This window comes from Protopterus annectens, chromosome 7.part0, assembly GCF_019279795.1.
Source record: "Protopterus annectens isolate FY-2018-M chromosome 7.part0, PAN1.0, whole genome shotgun sequence".
Lineage (NCBI taxonomy): Eukaryota > Metazoa > Chordata > Ceratodontiformes > Protopteridae > Protopterus > Protopterus annectens.
The window spans coordinates 1,482,990,582-1,483,011,069 of record NC_056739.1 but is presented as its reverse complement, the minus strand read 5'-3'; the positions used below and the strand labels follow the sequence as shown (position 1 = coordinate 1,483,011,069).

Genomic DNA, 20,488 nt, shown 5'->3' with positions numbered 1-20,488 from the left:
AAATCAGCACACCACCTGCAATGTTCTTATTATAATCAATGGTACTTAACTCCTACCACTAAATCACAAGCTACCAGCTATTTGCATACCATCAACAACAATGCCTACAACTAGTTTCACTTCACTGTGCAACACATTTCCTATAATGGAATCCTAAAACAGTATCCAAATCAATCTATCCCTAATTAAACCAGTGTACACAAAGAAAGAAACAACCAGAAAGTACAGTTGTGTACACTTACCATAAATGTAGATGTTCGAGTGCATTCACTGTTGCAGTCATCACACTTGGGTTATCTGCTTGCAGAAGCCCTCAGTCAGCCTGATTATTGAAGTCTTAGGTCCTGCATCGGTTGTTGTCTCATCTTCCGTGACGTCAGGTAGTCAGGGGTATAAAGCATGCAGCCAACGCCATTGCATCAGTTTTCATTGCCCCAGATGTCAGGTGCCCCCCTAATGGGAAGCAAATTTATATTTATATATATATATATATATATATACACACACACACACATATATATATATATATATATATATATATATACATATACATATATATACATACATATATACATATATATACATATATATATATATATATATATATATATATATATATATATATATATATAGATAGATACACACATACACACATATACACACAAGGTTATACCTCCAACAAAAAAGCAAATACACCAAAAAGCTTTTAAGCATAGCAAAGGAGAGTAGAGGTACAGCCAAAAGTAGTCAGGGGGTTGGAGGAAGGGTAACCAGGACTGCAACAGTGAATACACTTGAACATCTACATTTATGGTAAGCGTACACAACTATACTATGTCCTTCATCATTTCACTGTTTCAGTCATCACATTTGGGTAGATTCTCAAAGCTAAGTATGGAAGGAGGAATTTAGATAGCATTAGGACCAGCTATAAGGCCCTGCAAGACTGCAGTGGCAAAGCCGCTCTGTATTTAGAAAAAATTGGCAAATGGTAATGCTTGGTGAAAGTATGTACAGAACTCCAAGTAGCAGCTTCTAGGATGTTGCTGGCAGGGACACCTCAGAGAAAGGCTGTAGAGGTAGATGCAGCCCTGGTTGAATGGGGTCTAATCCCCTGTGGGATAGGTTTTCCATGGTGCTTATAGCAGAAATTAATGCATTAGAAATGGTTTGCTTTGAAACAGCCTTCCACTCTGCACTTGCAATAAATGCCACCAGCAGTTTTTCAGATTTCCTTTGAGGTTTAGTCCTGTCCAAGTAAAATCTAAGTTGTCTGTGCACATCGAAGGAGTGCAGTATCAGTTTCCCTTTGTTCTGTGGATTAGAAAAGAAGGTTGGCAAATGAATGGATTGATTAAGAGCCACACTGGATACACCTTGGGCATGAAGGAGGGATTGGTCCTGAGGGACACTCTGTCGGCGTGAAAGAAGATGAAAGGCTCCACTGCCATAAGGGCCTATAATTCAGATAGCCTTCTTGCTGAAGTGATTGCCAAAAGGAAAGCCGTTTTCCAAGAAAGGAATTTTTAACTCTCCACTTGCAGCTGGATCAAAAGGAGGAAGGGTGAGTTTTTCCAATACAAAGTTAAGGTCCCAAGCTGGAGCTGGGGCTCTCCTGGGTGGTCTTAAGTTTTTGACCCCTCTGAGGAACTGCTTAAGCAGTGGGTGAGAAAAGAGGGGTGGTTCCGTGTTGTAATGAGCTGAAATGGCTGAGGCTTGAATTTTGATGGAAGAAAAGGAAAGGCCCTTGTGAAGCATCTCAGTTAAGTATTGAATAATCTGAGGTAAATTGGGCGCTGCTGTGGCCATCCTTTGAGTTTGGTTCTAGGCACAGAATCTTTTCCATTTTTCAGCATACGATTTTCTAGTACTAGGCCTCCTTGCCACTAAAATGACATCCAAAAATTCTTTACTGAAGGATGGTAAAGAAGAGTTTAGGTAATTAGCCAGGCTGCCAGGTTCAGGGTTTGAAGCTGGGGGTGCATGATCTGGCTCTCCTGCTAAGACAGCCAAGTAGGGGTTTGAGGCAGGTGTCATGTGGCTAGCAGTGACACTGCGCAAGAGGAGGTAATAGTGTTGGTGTGGCCAGTCTGGTGCAATCAGCATCATCCTAGGTTTGTCCTGTTTGATCTTTAGTAGTACTTTGGAGAGGAGAGGCAGAGAAGGAAAAGCATAAACTGATGGACTTTTCCAGCTGAAGGACAAAGCATCCACTTTCCAAGCTTGTTTGTGGGGAGTCCTTGTGCAGAATTTGTCCAATTGGTAGTTCTGGGGGGAGGCAAACAGGTCTATATCTAGGCACCCCTATATGTTTAACATGTTGAAAGTCTTTGGTTCCAGTTTCCACTCGTGTGGGTCCATGAGATTTCTGCTTAGTTCGTCTGCCAGTGTACTTAGTTTTCCTGGCAGGATATGAGCCTGTAGATGTACTTGGTAGCTCAAGGCTGTGTTCCACAGAGCCGTGGCTAGTCAGCAGAGGGGGTAAAAATGGGTACCACCTTGCTTGTTTATGTACCACATAAAGTACAGTTGTGTACACTTACCATAAATGTAGATGTTAGAGTGTATTCACTGTTGCAGTCATTACACTTGGGTTATCCTGCTGAAATGAGAGGTATCGGTAGAGGAACACAGGGGACTGGAGGGAGGGTAACCAGGACTGCAACAGTGAATACACTCAAACATCTACATTTATGGTAAGTGTACACAACTGTACTATGTTCTTCGTGTTTCACTGTTGCAGTCATTACACTTGGGTTGAATCCCAAAGCTATGGTTGGGAGGCTGGAGCTAAATAGCATTAGGAGCGGCTATGAGGCCCGGCAGAACTGCAGTGGCAAAGCCTGCCCTGGATTTAAAGTAGAGTGGTAAATAATAGTGCTTTGCAAAGGTGTGCATTAAACTCCAGGTAGCAGCCTCTAAAATGTCTTTGGTTGGTACTCCCCTGAAGAAGGCTGCTGAAGTGGCTGCTGCTCTGGCTGAATGTGGCCTAATGCCCTTAGGCACTGGCTTGCAATGTTGTGAATAACAGAAACGAATGCAGTGGCCCATCCACTTTGAAATAGTCTGCTTTGAGACGGCCTTTCCTTGTGATCCTGCAGCATATTCCAGTAGTAGTTGCTCAGTCTTTCTAAAAGCTTTGGTTCTGTTCCAAGTAGAAGCGTAGCTGTCTGTGTACGTCCAAAGAATGCAGAATTTTCTCCCCCTTATTCTGTGGGTTTGGATAAAAAGTAGGCAGATGAATAGTTTGGTTAAGGGCCACACTGGACACTACCTTAGGCATAAATGTCGGGTTTGTCCTCAGAGAAACCCTGTCTGGATAAAAAACGATAAAATGTTCCACAGCCATGAGTGCCTGTAGCTCTGAGACTCATCTTGCAGAGGTTATTGCTAGGAGCAGAGCTGTTTTCCAAGATAAAAACTTTATATCAGCTGTAGTGGCTCGCTCAAAAGGGGGCAGAGTGAGTTCTTCAAAAACATAACTGAGGCCCCATGCAGGTATTGGTGATCTCCTTGGAGGCCTTAAGTTTTTGGCTCCTCTGAGGTATTGCCTTAAAGGATGAGAAAAGAGCGGTGGCTCTGTATTGTAATGAGCCAAAATGGCAGAGGCATGATTTTTAATGGATGAAAAGGATAGGCCTTTGTCCAGCATCTCAGTTAAGTATTGCAAAATCTGAAGAATATTTGGTACAGCTGTGTCAATTCCTTGTGCCTGGTTCCAGGCACAGAATCTCTTTCATTTTACAGCATACGATTTTCTACTACTAGGCCTCCTGGCCTCCAAAATGACATCCATCACCGCTTTATTGAGAGGTGTGTTTTGTATGACTACATTATCCGCCATGTTGCCAGATTTAAGATCTTGAGTTGGCTGTGCAGGATCTGATTGTTTTGTTGGGACAGTAGGTGAGGTATCTGAGGTAAGATCCAGGCTGGACATTGAGAAAAGTTCCTTAGGATTGGATACCAGTACTGGCGGGACCAGTCTGGGGCAATCAGTATCCTTTTTGGCTTCTGTTGTCTGACCTTTAGGAGTACCTTGGGGAGGAGAGGCAAGGGAGGAAAGGCATATATTGTTAAGGTTTTCCAGCTGAAAGATAGGGCATCCACTTTCCATGCTTGTTTGTGATAAGTCCTTGTGCAGAATCTCTTTAGTTGGCAGTTGTGAGGAGAGGCAAATAGGTCTATGTCCGGGCATCCCCATTTCCTTGTTATCATGTTGAAGACTTGTGGATCCAATTTCCACTCGTGGGGATCCATGAGGTTTCTGCTTAGTTTGTCTGCCAGAGTATTTATCTTTCCTGGCAGGAATTTTGCCTGCAGATGTACTTAAGTCAATGCTGTGTCCCACAAAGTCATGGCTAGTCTGCAGAGGGGGTAAGAATGAATTCCTCCCTGCTTGTTTATATACCACATGACTGTGGTATTGTCTGTCTTTATCAGTAGTCGTCCTGGATGAAGTAGGTCCTTGAGGGCTGTCAGTGCATTCTGAACAGCTAGCATCTCTTTTTGATTGATATGTAGATGCATTTGGTTGGTGGACCATGTGCCTTGAATACATCTTCCTGCCATGTTTGCCCCCCAGGCATAATCTGATGCATTGTTGTCAATGTCTGCCTGGCTGGGGGTAAGGTGAATGGCTGTCCCTTGTTGTGGTGACAGGCCTTCGCCCACCATTGAAACTCCTGCTGCAGGCAGGGAATGAGAGTAATTATTGTTCCCAGGCTGTGACAATGCTGTGTCCAAACACTTTTTAGGTACCACTGAAGTTTCCTCATATGCATGCAGTCTTGCATATGGAATTTGTAGAATGCAGGATGCCATGAAGCCCAAAGCCTGCAGAATTTTTCTTGTAGATAACTGGGCCTTTGTTGTCAACAGTTTGAAATAGGTAGTCAGTTGCCTTTGTCTGGCATGAGATAAGCCATCTGGGCAGTTGTATTTAAGCTTGCACCCAGGAATATTATCTCTTGAGAGGGTACTAGTTTTGATTTCTGTTCGTTGACTGTGTACTCTAGGCATGGTAGTAATCTCTTTACAAACGCCAGATGCTGTAGTAGAATGTTCTTGTTCTCTGCTTGTATGAGGCAGTCATCCAAGTAAGGATATATTTGTATTCCTCTGTCTGCAGAATGCAATTACTGGTGCCAGGCACTTTGTGAAGACCCTGGGCGCAGTAGATAAGCCAAAGGGCAGTGCAGAGAATTGGTAGTGCTTTCAGCCAGCTTTGAATACGAGGTATCTTCTGCAAGGTTGTCTGATTGGGACATGCAGGTATGCCTCTTTTAGGTCTAAAGTCACAAGCCAAGCCTTCTTGCCCAGAATGAGCAGAAGCTGCTGTAAGGTCAACATTTTGAATTTTGGTATATCCAGATGTGTTTAGAATAGATAGGTCCAGTATTGGTCTCCAGGCTTTGTCCTTTCTGGGTATCAAGAACAGTCTTGAATAAAATCCTTGTCCCTGCTCCTGCTCTGGTACTTGTTTAATGGCCCTCATGTCCATGAGGGAAGAGACTTGTTTTTGTGCCTCTGCCCGTTGGTTTTTTGGTAGGTCTGGCCAACCGTTTGCCCTTGGCAGGGTATGAAAGTGAAACTTGTAGCCCTGTGACACTATGTCTAGTACCCATTTGTCCTGGGTTATGTGCCAATTGTGAGAAAAAAAGTGCTAGTTTTCCCCCTAAAGGTGCTGCCAGAAAGTACAGTTTTTGTACCTACCATAAATGTAGATGTTCGAGTGTTCACACTGCTGCAGTCATCACACTTGGGTTATTCCTGCCTTCAGGCTTTCCCGCTGTCGGCCAGAGTTCCAAAGTCTTGGTCCGGCATTGGTTGCTGTCACTTCTTCCCTGACGTCAGTGCGCCAGGGGTATATAAGAGGCATCCGACAATTTCTTCAGGTTTTTCTTGCCCCAGATGTCAGGTGCCTCCAAGTAGGTGGGCAATAGATATTGCCAATAAAACATGTAAAGAAAATACAAGGAATACCCTTCAGTTACAAGCAAATACACCACAAAGGTTGCAACAGATAGAAAGGTATAGAAAAGTTCAGCTAGGTCAGAGGGGATGGAGGGAGAGTAACCTGGACTGTAACAGTGTGAACACTCTAACATCTACATTTATGGTAGGTACAAAACTGTACTATGTTCATCATGTTACACTGCTGCAGTCATCACACTTGGGTTGAATCCCAAAGCTAAGGATGGGTGGTGGAGTTAAACAGGGTTTGGAGAAGCTAGTAGGCCCTGCAGAACTGCAGTGGCAAAGCCAGCTCTAGTTTTAGAGTATAGAGGTAAGTGATAGTGTTTGGTGAAGTTGTGCACTGAACTCCAAGTTGCAGCCTCCAAAATATCCTTGGTTACTACTCCCCTGAGAAAGGCTGTTGATGTAGCTGTAGCCCTGGTGGAGGGGGACCTAATGCTAAGCAGGTACCGGTTTCCCATGATGTGTGTAGCAGAAACGGATACAATATCCTATCAATTTTGAAATGGTCTGTTTTGAGATAGCTTTTCCTTGTGATCCTGCAGCACAGGATACAAACAGCTGGTCAGATTTTCTGAAAGCCTTAGTTTTATCCAAGTAGTAACGTAATTGCCTGTGAATGTCCAGAGAGTGCAGGAGACTTTCTCCTTTGTTCTGGGGGTTTGGGAAAAAGGTGGGCAAATGAATGGTTTGGTTTAGGGCCACACTGGATACCACCTTTGGCATAAAAGAAGGGTTAGTTTGTAGAGCGACTCTGTCTTGATGAAAAATGAGGAAAGGCTCCACTGCCATTAGGGCCTGTAGCTCTGAGACTCTTCTAGCTGAAGCTATTGCTAGCAGCAGGGCAGTTTTCCATGATAGAAACTGTAAATCAGCTGAAAAAGCTGGTTCAAAAGGCGGTAGTGTAAGCTTTTCTAGAACAAAGGTGAGATCCCAAGTTGGCGTTGGTGCTCTCCTGGGCGGTCTTATGTTCTTAGCCCCTCTGAGGTACTGCCTTAGGAGTGGATGTGAAAATAAAGGAGGATCCGTGTTATAGTGAGCTGAAATCGCTGAGGTGTGGATCTTAATTGATGAAAAAGAAAGTCCTTTGTGCAACATCTCAGTTAAATATTGTAGAATCTGAGGAATGGTTGGATCAAGGGGATTTTGGCCTTTAGCCTGGTTCCAGGCGCAAAATCTTTTCCATTTGTCTGAATAGGCTTTCCCAGTGCTGGGCCTCCTGGCCTCCAGAATGACATCCATAACAGCTTTAGAGAGAGGTGTTGGCTGGTTGTTTAGGTAATTTGCCATGAAGCCAGATTTACAGTCTTGAGCTGGCTGTGTAGAATCTGATTGTTTTGCTGAGTGAGGAGGTGTGGAATTTGGGGTAAAATACATGGTGGACCATGTTCCTTAGTATTGGATACCAGTGCTGGCGTGGCCAGTCTGGTGCAATGAGTATCATTTGTGGCCTCTCTAATCTGACTTTCAGCAGCACCTTTTCTAGAAGAGGCAGTGGAGGAAAGGCATACACTGTTAATGTTTTCCAACTGAATGAGAGGGCATCCACTTTCCAAGCTAGTGGGTGGAATGTCCTTGTGCAAAATTTTCGAAGTTGGTAGTTTTGGGGGTTGGCAAACAGATGTCTGGGCGTCCCCATTTTTGAGTTATCATTGCAAATACTTGTGGATCTAGTTTCCACTCGTGGGGATCCATGATGTTTCTGCTTAGGTCGTCTGCCAATGTGTTTTTCTTTCCTGGCAGGAATTGTGCTTGTAGTTGAACTTGGTAAGTCAGTGCTGTGTTCCACAAGATCATTGCTTGCCTGCATAGGGGGTAGGAGTGTGTGCCCCTTGCTTATGTACCACATTACTGTGGCATTGTCCGTCTTTATTAGGAGTTGTCCTGGATGTAAGAGGTCCTTGAAAGCTGTTAGGGCATTCTGTACAACTAGCATTTCTTTTTGATTGATATGCAGATGCCTTTGATCTGTAGCCCATTTGCCCTGAATGCAGTGTCCTGCCATGTGTGCTCCCCAGGCATAGTCCGATGCATCTGTTGTTATAGTTTGCCTGTCTGTGGGTAAGGTAAAAGGCTGACCCTTGTTGAGGTGACATGCCTGTGCCCACCATAGAAACTCCTGTTGAAGGCAGGGAATGAGTGGTATTATTGTTTCCAAGCTGTGGCTGTGCGGAGTCCATACACTTTTCAGGTACCATTGTAATTTCCTCATATGCAGTTTTGCAAATGGTATTAGTAGTATGCAAGATGCCATGAATCCCAAGGCCTGCAGAATTATTCTTGCAGGGAGTTGGGTCTTTGTTGCCATCATTTTGAAGTATTGAGTCAGCTGTTCTTGCTTGTCTGGAGTGAGATAAGCCATCTGGGCCGTTGTATTTAAGCTGGCACCCAGGAATATTATGTTCTGTGAGGGCACTACTTTTGATTGCTTTTCGTTTACTGTGTACCCTAGGCAACTTAAAAGGTGTTTGACAAACGCCAGATGCTTTAAAAGAATGTCCTTGCTTTCTGCTTGAATAAGGCAGTCGTCCAGGTATGGATATATTTGAATTCCTCTGTCTGCAGTATGCAATTACTGGTGCCAGGCATTTTGTGAAGACCCTGGGCGCAGTAGATAAGCCAAAGGGCAGTGCAGAGAATTGATAATGGGTTGAACCTGCAATAAATCGGAGGTATCTTCTGCAATTTTGTCTGATAGGGACATGCAGGTATGCCTCCTTGAGATTCAACGTTACTAGCCAAGCCTTCTTGTCCAGCATGGGAAGAAGCTGCTGTAGTGTTAGCATCTTGAATTTGGGTACTTGCAGATAAAAGTGTTTAGAATTGAAAGGTCCAGAATGGGTCTCCAGGCTTTGTCCTTTCTGGGGACTAGAAAGAGTCTTGAGTAAAATCCTTGTCCTTGCTCCTGTGTAGGTACCTGTTGAATGGCTCATGTCCATGAGAGCTGTAATTTGTTTTTGTGCCTCTGTCCATTGATTCGGTGGCAGGTTTGGCATTCCTTTTATTCTTGGCAAGGTGCGAAAGGGAAATCTGTATCCTTGAGAGACAATGTTTAGGACCCATTTGTCTTTTGTGATGATGTGCCAGTTGTCTGTAAAAAGTGCTAATTTTCCCCCCAAGGGAGCTGCCAAAAGAGATTTGCTTGGCAGTCTGAGGGTTAAGCCATTGTGTTCGTCTTCTGTTAGCTTGGGGCCTGTCTTCTCCTCCTTTCTGGGTAGCGGCACCCCATTGGCGAGGTTTGTAAGGGCCTTGTGACTGACCTCTGCCCCTTGGGTGTCTGTATTTGCCCCTCTGTGGTCTGTCAGAAGCTGGAAAGGACCAGTTTTTTGTTGGCCAATTTCTGCTGAAACGAGGGGGTTGAACCTGTAAAAAAATCCTTGACCATCTGCATAGATTTTGCCTTATCCTCCATTTTCTTTAAAACCTCTTCTGCTTTTACACCAAATAAAACATCCTGCTGTAAAGGTGCATCCAATAACTTTGCTTTAACATGATCAGGCAGGGTTTGTTCTTTTAACCAAGCATGTCTACGTATGACAGACCCAGTCACTGCTGCTCTACAGGAAGCTTCCAATGAATCAAATCCAAATTGTAAAGTATGTTTGCCACCTGTTCAGCTGAATGCAACAAATCATGCATTCCCTTGAAATCAGGCTGCTCTGAATGTGTGTTAATTTTTGTTTTAATTGAGACATCAGGAATTGCTGATATTTTAGCATGTGAAACTGGCAATTTAAGGCCCTCATAGCTAGAGTAGCTGAGGTACATACTTTCTTCCCCCATCTATCTAGTGCTCTGGAATCCCTTTCAGAGGGTACAGGATTTTTAGCAATAGAGGCCTTAACCCCTTTGGGACCCTGGGAAATGGTTTCTGGGTCAGCAATAGGGCTTTTATATAGGAATTTGTGCGAGTCAGGGACTCTGTAGTATCTGTCTGGTTTGGCTGGAGAGCAGGAGGTAGAGAGTCTGGGTTAAGGCTAGATTTTAAGTAAACATCATCTACAATGTCTAACACGGGAAGGATAGCAAGTGGTCTATGCTGGGGTAGTAAAAGGAACTCTCTGAGCCTTTTCTTAGAATCAGAGTAATCCTGGCCTTCCCAGTGGAAATGTTCCCTCATGGTATGTAAAGTTTCCCCAAAGGAGTAGTCTTCTGGGGGAGATGCTGAGGGAATAGACTCTTCAGCATCAGAATCTTCTTAAGGGGGAAAAGAGTATTCCTGTTCCTCAGAAGAATCTGAGAAAATTGAAACCTGGTCAGCGGAAGCATAATCCTCCTCTTGGCTTGGCCTTTTATCAGGAGGGGGATGATGGGAACCCCTGATTAGGGTAATTAAATCTTCAGCCATCTTAAGCATCTGTTTCTTAGGCATGGGGCCTTGTACTGGAGACTGATGTACAGTCTTTTTTGTTTTTAAAGGAGTTTTTAGCTTGGCATAAGATTTGATGGTGAGTGTAGTCGGTCTGAAGACACCTTCTGCAACTGAAGGCATTTCAACTGCACTGGAATCGCCTTCTGCTCTGGAGTCGGAAGGGCCTAAAGAAGAAGGCTGCGGCGGCCTAGTACTCTCCGCTTGGGAATCAGAAGCCGCCTGAGGTTCTAAATCAGCGGTCGTCACGGGCTGCGTAGGCACCTCACTGAAAACTGGAGAACCGGCGACTGGCCCAGCAGAGGCCTCGGAGTCTGGTTTGGGTCTAGGCTGCCTGTCCTTATCCTTGCTTTTTTATGCATGCCGGTCGTCGGTTGCTCCGACGGCATGGTATAATTAAATTTCCTACCAAAGTAATGTCGGGCGAAATCAAACAGACGTTTAATAGTTAGTTTATTAAACCTAGCACAAAACCGACAACCTGTGACGTCGTGGTCTGGGCCTAGGCAAGGAATACAATAAGAATGAAAGTCCTTATGAGGTATTTGCTTCCCACAAGAAATGCAATTGTTAACTTTTTCTGATATTGGACTGAGGCAAGAAAAGGTTCCCCAACGGGGTACTTAGCTTTATTGAAGACTTAGGACTGAAATTCGATTTGAAAATCTCAGGAGTCTGCTGACCGGCACTTGCGAACTGCTTCTGCTTCGGGCACCGCGCAGCAAGAAAGACTGAAGAAAATTGCGTCAGATGCCTCTTGTATACCCCTGGCGCACTGACGTCAGGGAAGAACTGACAGCAACCGACGCCGGACCAAGACTTTGGAACTCTGGCCGACTGCGGGACTGCCTGACGGCAGGATAACCCAAGTGTGATGACTGCAGCAGTGTAACACGATGAACATAAGTGCTTGGTGCAGGCAGGGGGATGTCATTGGGACTGTTTTCTGTAAGGCTGTGATTTGTCTTCTTCACTTTTGGAGGTTGAAGCACCCCATTGTTTAGACCTGTATGAACCCTGCGTCTGTATTTGCCCCTTTGCGGTCTGTCTGACACTGGAAAGGACCAATTCTTTGTAGGCCAGTGTCTGCTAAATCTTGGAGGCTGTACCTGTAAGAAATCCTTGACTGTTTGCATAGATTTAGCTTTGTCCTCCATTTTCTTTAACACCTCTTCTGCTTTAACACCAAAGTATCATGCTGTAATGGAGCATCTAATAATTTTGCTTTAACATGATCTGGTAGATTTTGTTCCTTTAACCAAGCATGCCTCCTAATGACAGAACCAGTGACTGCGGCCCTGCAGGAGGCCTCCAAAGAATCAAAACCACATTGCAAAGTATGCTTTCCAACTTGCTCAGCTGCATGCAATAAATCCTGCATTTCTTTGTTTTCTGCACCTTCAGAATTTATCAATATTTTCTGTTTAAGCGGTGACATTATATATTGCTGATATTTGAGCATATAAAACTGACAATTTAAAGCCCTTATAGCCAAGGTAGCAGAGGTGTAAATCTTCTTTCCCCATCTGTCTAATGCCCTAGAATCCCTGTCGGAGGGGGAAGATTTTTTTTTTTTTTTTTTTTTTTTTTTTAAAGAGTGGATGCCTTGACCCCTTTGGGACTCTGAGAAATAGTTTCTGGATCAGCAGCAGGGTTTCTAAAAAGGAATTTATGAGAGTCAGGCACCTTGTAGTACCTGTCCGGCTTAACAGGAGCTGGAGGTAAAGAGTCAGGGGTCAGACTGGACTCTGAAAATACATCTACAATGTCTAACACAGGCGGAATAGCTAGGGGCCTGTGTTGCGGGAGTAAAAGGAAGTCTCTGAGCCTTTTCTTAGATTCAGAATAATCTTGGCTCTCCCAGTGGAAATATTCCCTCATGGTATGCAAGGTTTCCCCAAAAGAGTAATCCTCAGGAGGAGAGGATGAAGGAATAGACTCTTCAGCATCAGAATCCTCATAGGGAGGAAGAGAGTATTCCTGATCAGAAGAGGAATCAGAAGAAATGGAAACATGATCTGAAGATTCATATTCTGTCTCTTGCCTAGGCCTCTTATCAGGAGGGGGATGGGAACCCCTGATCAAAGTAATTAACTCTTCGGCCATTATGAGCATCTGTTTTTTGGGCATGGAGGCATGACCATGAGGCTGTTGTACTTGTTTCTTTGTCTTTAAAGATGCTTTAGTCTTTGCCTTTGTAGCTGGGATTTGCTTTAATGTACAATTGAGTAGGTCTGAAAACACCCTCAGAAGCCGATGCCTGCTCAGCGGCTCCAGACCCATCTGAGGAAATAGTTTCCGAAGGTCTAATACCTCGAGCTTCCAGCGGCCTAGGCGACTCCATGTGGGAGTCTATAGTGGCCTGCGGGTCCAAAGTAGCGGGTGACAGGGGCTGCAAAATCCCCTCACAGAGCCAGTAAACCGGCGACTGGCTTAGAAGAAGCCTCGTTGGTTTTAGACCTCGGATGTCTGCCCTTTTCTTTACGTTTCTTGTGAACTGCGGTAGTCGGTTGGCTATCCGATGGCATAGTGTAATTAAATCTTCTGCCAAAATACTGAAATGCAAAATCGTACCGGCGCTTTATAGTGCGCTGGTTAAATCTAGCACAAAACCGACAACAAGCAATGTCGTGGTCAGAGCCTAAGCAAGGAATACAGTAGGAATGAAAATCCTTATGAGGTATTTGTTTCTCACAAGTAATATAATTATTAACTTTTCCTGACATCGGTCTGGAGCAAGAAAAAAGTTTCCCCAACGGGGTACTTAGCTTTTAATGAAGACTTCGGATCTGAAATTCTAACACGAAAATCTCCGACCGGCACTTGCGAAATACTTCTGCTTCGGGCACTGTGCGGCAAGAAAGACTGAAGAAAATGGCATCAGCTGCATCTTTTATACCCCTGGCGCACTGACATCAGGAAAGAGGTGACTGCAACTGACGCCGGATCTAGACTTTGGAATTCAGGCCGACTGAGGGTAGCCTGCCAGCAGGATAACCCAAGTGTAATGACTGCAACAGTGAAACAAGAACAACATCAATGGTGTTGTCTGTCTTTACCATTAATTGTCCTGGAAGAATGTGGTCCTTGAAGGCTGTCAGGGCATTCTGTACAGCTAACATTTCTTTTTAATTGATATGAAGGTGCATTTGACTTGGGTTCCATTTGCCCTGAGTGCACTTCCCTGCCAGGTGAGCCCCCCATGCATAGTCTGATGCGTCTGTTAGGGTTTGGGCAGCAGGAGGTAGAGTGAATAGCAGTCCCTTGTTCTGGTGGCAGGCCTCTGCCCACCAAAGGAATTCTAACCATAGGCAAGGTATGATAGGAATCATTGCTTCCAGATCCTGAGAATGTTGACACCATAGGTTTTTTAGATACCATTGTAGTTTCCCTCATATGCAGTCTTGCATATGAAATTAGTAGAACACAGGAGTCCATGAACCTCAAGGCTTGCAGTATTTGCCTTGCAGATGATAGGTTTTTGTGGCCACTAGTTTGAAGTAAGTTGTCAAATGAATTTGTTTCTCTGGCGTGAGGAAAGCCATCTGGGAAGTTGTGTTCAAGCTTGCTCCCAGGAATGTAATTTGCTGACATTGTACCACATGTGATTTATTTTCGTTTATGGTGTACCCCAGACAAGTTAGCACCTTCTGTACAAATGCCAGATGATTCAAAAAATAAGTCCTGGCTTCCTGCCTGAATTAGACAATCGTCCAGGTATGGGTATATTTGAATATTTCTTTGCCTGCAAAATGCAATGACTGGAGCTAGGCACTTTGTGAATACCCTGGGCGCAGTAGACAAGCCAAAGGGCAGTGCAGAGAACTGATGATGCATGTAGCCTGCTTTGAAACATAGGTATCTTCTGCAAGATTCCCTGACTGGGATGTGCAGTTATGCTTCCTTTAAATCTAGTGTTGCCAAATCAGGCATCTTTGCCTAGCATAGTAAACAACTGGTGAAGAGTTAGCATATGGAATTTTGGAATCACCAAAAAGGTGTTTAAGACAGAAAGGTCCAGGATAGGATGCCATGACTTGTCTTTTCTGTGTACTAGGAAAAGTCTGGAGTAGAAACCTTGTCTCTTTTCCTCTTCTGGCACAGTCTGAATAGCCTTTATGCTTAAAAGAGAGAGTACATGCTTTTGATCCTCTGCCCACTGATTTGGGGGTAGAACTGGCCAACCGTTTGGGGTTGGTAACGTCTGGAAGTGAAATCTGTATCTTTATATTTAAAACCCATTTGTCCTGGTTATGTGTTCCCAGTTTTTTGCCTGCAGACCAATCTTTCCCCCTAAAGGGGTAGTCAGCTGAGAAGTGCTTGGAAGTTTTAAAGTAAGTCATTGAGACAGTTTAGCATAGGGGGGAGTCTTACTAATCTCTGATTTGGGAGTAGGAGCCCCCCACTGCTTAGTCCAGTGCGTACCCTGGGACTAAAGCCTGGGTGGTCTGCTGGTTCTGGGTTTGGACTGAGAGGGCCTGGAAGAAGCAGGAAAGGACGAATTCTTAGAGGGCCAATGCCTACAAAATCTTGGAGGCTGTACTTGTAGGAAATCTTAAAAAGGTGGAGGAAAAAGCTATATCTATGCAAACCTTTAAAGAACTTCTTGCGCTTTGTTGCCAAACAGGCGGTCCTGATTTAAGGGAGCATTTCGCAATTTAGCTTTAACATGATCTGGCAAGGATTGCTCCTTAAGCCAAGCATGCCTTCTAAGTACAGACCCAGTGATAGCAGCCCTGCAAGATGCCTCTAGTGAATCAAAACCACATTGCAAAGTATGTTTTCCAACCTGTTCAGCAGAATTATTAAATCCTGTAAATCCTTATTTTCAACACAATCAGGAATCATCATCATTTTCTGTTTAAGCAATCCAATAATATGATGTTGATACTTTAACATATGAAACTGGCAATTTAAGGCCCTAATGGCCAAGGTTGCAGAAGTGTATACATTTTTACCCAATCTATCCAGCGCCCTGGAGTCTCTATCAGAGGGGGTAGGATTTTTGGCTGTAATAGCCTTAATGCCCTTTGGTCCCTATGAAATGGTCTCAGGATCTGCAGTAAGACCCCCCCCCCTCCAAAGAGCTCCCACTCCAGCCTGGGACCTTAACTTTGTATTGGAAAATGTTACACTCCCCCCCCCCCTTTCAAACCGGCTGCTACAGTGGTCTAGTGTGGCTTTAAACCAGCCCATTCATTTGCCTACTTTTTTCCATAATCCTCAAAGTTAAGGGGAAAGGATACTGCATTCTCTAGACGTGCACAGACAGCTTAGATTCTATTTGGACAAGACTGAGCCTCCAACTTGCGGCTCCGAAGACAATGGAACCGAAGTAGGAGGTATCGAGGCAGACTCTTCGACACTCGGCCCCGAAGTCAGTGGAGCCGAGGAAGAAGAGGTCAACTTTTTCTTTTTAGAAGTCGGAGCCGACGATCTTTTCTTTTTGGAAGCAACAGGAGGATTCAAAGCTTCCTCAAAGGAGGGTTTAATAAGCCCTTTTAAAATGAGCTTGTTCTTACACTCTTGAAGAACTCTAGCAGAAAAGGCATGACATACGCTGCAAGTCTCTTGTAAATGTTTCGGCCCAAAACAATAAACACAAATAGAATGGCTGTCTGTTATGGACATTTTATAACTGCACCGAGTGCATTTTTTAAACCCTGACTTCTGTTCTTTAGACATAGTACAGGTACCTAAAGAAATAGAGTTCACCACAAAATAAGCACTATAAGAAAAATAGCGCCAACTGAAAAGCGCGAGACACAGTAGAATTTACCTCACAAACAACTGACAAAAAACCAAGGCCAAAGCCCTCTAATTTAAACGGGCTTGGCCCGTGGGTACAAAAACACAAAGGAATTAAATTAATAGTAGAAAAAAGACTTTTAACTAAAACTACACTAGGATAGGGCAAGGGCGCTCTAACTAAAACGGGCCTTGCCCGACAACAAAAAGAACAAGTACCAGACAACACTTAGCACTCAAACTTTCAAAAATAGGATAAAGAAGCTGTTAAAACAGCTGTTTGGTTAATATCTGACAAGAAACCCCAAGGTCAAAGACCAATAAAGGTAAAGATAAATCACTTAGCTCCAGCCAAGTCGAGACCACGTCCAGCTAGTAAAGCGGCAAACGAGATCTGGGGAAGCAGGTGTAGTGCATCCTGGGATAGGGTATAGCCCAGCCAATGAGAGACTTCGTGCTAGTATATAAGTTGCCGAGTCGGAGCCGATGGATTGGCTCCGAACCCATCTGTCATGAATGTAGGCGAGATACGATCCCATTACATCTATGGTTATGGTAAGATTTTACACAACTATTCTATGTCCTTCTATTCCTATGTTGCAGTATTCTTGGTGTAGAAGAGTACCACAGCTTAGATGGAAGGAAGGGAGAAGGTAGAAGTGGCTGATTCCACAAAAGCCCTGCAGAATTGCTCTGGCAAAACCTGCATGTGCTCTGGAGACATTATCTAGCTTGTAGTGTTTGGTGAAAAGTGTGAATGGTGGACCATGTGGGCTGCATCCAGGATGGATGCAGTGTCCAGGCCTTTTAAGAAGGCGTTGGAGGCTGCCACTGCCCTGGTCGAGTAAGTCTTTGCTCCCTGTGGGAGTTTTTTTGCCATGGTATAAGTAACATAAGCAAATAGTTTTTCTAATCCAACATGCAATGGTTTGTTTGGAGACTGCCTTGCCCAGGGCCCTGGGGTGGAAGGAAACAAAAAGCAGATTGGATTTTCTTATGGATTTTGGTTTTGTCTAGGTAAAACCTTCGCTGTCTGTGTACATCCAGGGAATGGAGTATTTTCTCACTTTCACTGGTGGGAGAGGGGAAGAAGGTGGATTAAGGACAGATAACTGACCACTTTAAGCATAAAGGAATGGATGATTCGTAGAGTTACCCTGTCATTGTGGAAGGTAGTGTATGGCGGGCAGACCACCAGGGCCTGTAATTCTGACACCCTCCTGGATAAAGTTATAGCCACTAGCAGTACTGTCTTCCATGTGCACATTTGCAGAGTAGCCACACTAGCAGGTTCAAATGGGGACTGAGTTAGCTTTTTGAGGATGAAGTTCAGGTCCCAGGGTGGTAGGATGGGCTTTCTTGGTGGTCGGATGTCCACAACCCCGTTTAAGAATAGTTTAACATTGAGCCTGGCTAGTAAAGGAGGATCTAGTGGCAGGCAAGCTGAAATTGCTGAAAGGTGGACTTTCACGGAAGAGTATGAAAGTCCCCACTTAACTAGTTGACACACACAGGGCAAGAACTAAGGGTGAATCTGCGATGCATGGATCCCTGCTCCCTTGCCCAGACACCATTTGGAAAATCTATCCCATTTTGCTAAATAAGATTTCCTTGTAGTAGGTTTCCTGGCCTCCCTAAGGACTGAAAGCACGTCCTCTTAGTAGTAGTGCCAAAAGGGAATTAAAAGTTCATCACCCATAGTTGTCAGTGCCAACATCTGCAAGTGTGAGTGAATGAGCGTTCTCTTTTGTTGCATCAGAAGGTCTACCTTGTTGGGTAACTTGTGGTGATTGCCCTTGGCTAGATTGAAAAGTAGAGGGAAAGGATGGTTGTGTACACTTACCATAAATGCAGATGTTCGAGTGTATTCACTGTTGCAGTCATTACATTTGGGTAATCTGTTGGCAGGCTGCCCTCAGTCAGTCTGATTAACAAAGCCTTGGGTCCTGCGTCAGTTACTGTCCCTTCTTCAATGAAGTCAGGTCGTCAGGGGTATAAAACATGCAGCCGATGCCATTACATTAGTTTTTCTTGCCCCAGATGTCAGGTGCCTCCCAAATGGGGAGCAAATAAAATTAAAAACACAAAAAAATATACCTCCAACCAAAAGCAAATACACCAAAAGGGCTTTTAAGCATAGCGAAAGAAAGTAGAGGTATAGCCAGAAAGAAATAGGGCGATGGAGGAAGGGTAACCAGGACTGCAACAGTGAATATACTCGAACATCTACATTTATGGTAAGTGTACACAACTGTACTATGTTCTTCGTGTTTCATTGTTGCAGTCATTACATTTGAGTAGATTCCCAAAGTTATGCTTGGGTGGAGGGAATTATACAGCAATAGGACCAGCTATAAGGCCCTGCAGGACAGCAGTGACAAAGCCAGCTCTGGATTTAGAGAAAAGTGGTTCATAGGTAGATACTAGGCTATCTGCCCTAAGGCATTTATAAGCCTAGCCAGAGTGTATTTGGCTTCTGCCTTCCTATTAGATTAACCTACTGTGCCTCTGTAAAGTAAGTCACAGAAGGTACCCTTTTAAGATTAGTTTAATGTGCCTCTGTCTAGCAGGGACACAGAAGAGATCCCAGGGGTGAATTTGCGATTTCCCATCCACGCGTCCAGATTTCGCTTGAAGATGGTCAGCGAGGGGCTATGTCTAACATGAATTGGGATTCTATTCCAGAGTGAGGGGAGCCTCTGGGAAATGAATCTGTCCCTCCAACATGTCCTATTTATTTTTGTGCTGAGGTTTAGGTCCCTGGAGCGTGTAGCTCTAAGGGACTTGGATTTTTTGAGGTGGAGCATGTCCATTAATTCTGGGTTTGACATGGCTTTGTACGTCAGGCATAGATTGCCTCTGAGTAGGCGGTAAGCAACTGAGTAGAGCTGGAGTTTCTTTAGTTGATCCTCTTGGTGAGGTACTTTTGGGGTCTCTCCAGTTGCTGCAGGTGTCGGGTAAGGTGCATCCCAAAAGGGGCATTGCATTCAATTATGAGCCTGATGAGTGATGAGTAGAGGGGGCACAATGACCTCTCGATCTAGATGCGAACCCTTTTGTGATAAGGTGGGCTATATAGAAGGTCTTTCTAACCACTTTGGCAACGTGATTATCAAAGGAGAGATTACTATCTACGTTGGTCCCCAAATCTCTAATTACTTCTTCCGTACTTAATGGATTACCACCTATGTGGTAATTTGTGGGCACCTTGTTTTTTCCAAAGGGGATGACTATGCACTTTTTAGCATTTAGCTTGAGGCCGTGGCTCTGGCACCAAGCATCCGTCTCTGTGAGACCCTTTTGGAGGATGCGTGTGTCAGCTGGAGATTCGTTATGGCCCCCAGTTTTCAGTCATCTGCAAACTTTGTCAGCCATAATCCCCCCGTGTTGGCCTGAACCTCAGAGATGTATATACCGAAGAGAGGTCCCAGAACTGAGCCCTGTGGGATGCCACTTGTAACTGGTTTGGATTCAGAAATGGCACCTGCGATTCTGACCATGTGGGTTCTATCTCTGAGCCAGTTTGCAACCCATCTTGTGATACAGGGGTTGATATTTAAGCTGGTAAGCTTATTTATGATGCCCGAGTGGGGTATTGTGTCTAAGGCTTTTGCGAGGTCCAGGTAGGCTGTGTGGACTACCTTGCCCTCATCTATGGCTTTGGTAACGGTTTCAAAGAAATCAACTAGGTTTAAGAGGCAAGATCTGCCCTTAAAGCAGAATTGGGTAGGGTCCAGTGTCTGGAGGCTCCCAATGTTTTTCTTTATGAGTTCCATGATAATACGCTCTATAGCTTTACAGACCAGACTAGTCAGGCTTATGGGGCGATAGTTTCCGGGGTCCGTTGTGGCACCACCTTTGTGGAGTGGGACCACTGTAGCTGTACGCCATTCTTTGGGTACATATCCTGTAGTAAGGCTAAGTTTGAACAGTGACTTAATGTGAGAGTTCAGTTCTTCTTGGAGCTCATGTAAGAGACAACCTGGGACACCGTCCGGTCCCATAGATGCTGTGTTTTTTGCTTTGGAGAGGGCAGCTTTCACCTGTGAATCTGTGATGTCAGGGAGGTTACATTCAGTTGGGATAGGCATTTGCTCCTTTGGAGGGGAAGGGGGGGGGGGAGAAGTTTGCGCTGAATCTGTCTGCCAGGATGTTGGCTATGTCTGTAGGTTCAGTATATTTTGTACAGTTATGCAACAATTCAGAGCATATCTGGGAGTTTCAGCCCATGTTCCTGACATAACTAAAGAAGGCCTTGTGATTACCTTTAGTGTCTAGGGCAATTTTTCTTTTGAAGCTGACCTTTGATGATTTTATGAGGGATCGAAGTTTCTTGCTAATACTGATCAGAGATGCCTTCCCTTTTTGGGATTTTGCTCTGTCATGTAGAAG

General features: G+C 44.4%; 1 protein-coding gene across 2 annotated transcripts in view; it reads right to left on the bottom strand.

Moving 5' to 3' along the window:
• SETD5 (SET domain containing 5) overlaps window positions 1-20,488 on the bottom strand; it is a 2,687,190-nt gene that overhangs the window by 1,164,177 nt on the left and 1,502,525 nt on the right. The window lies entirely within an intron of this gene.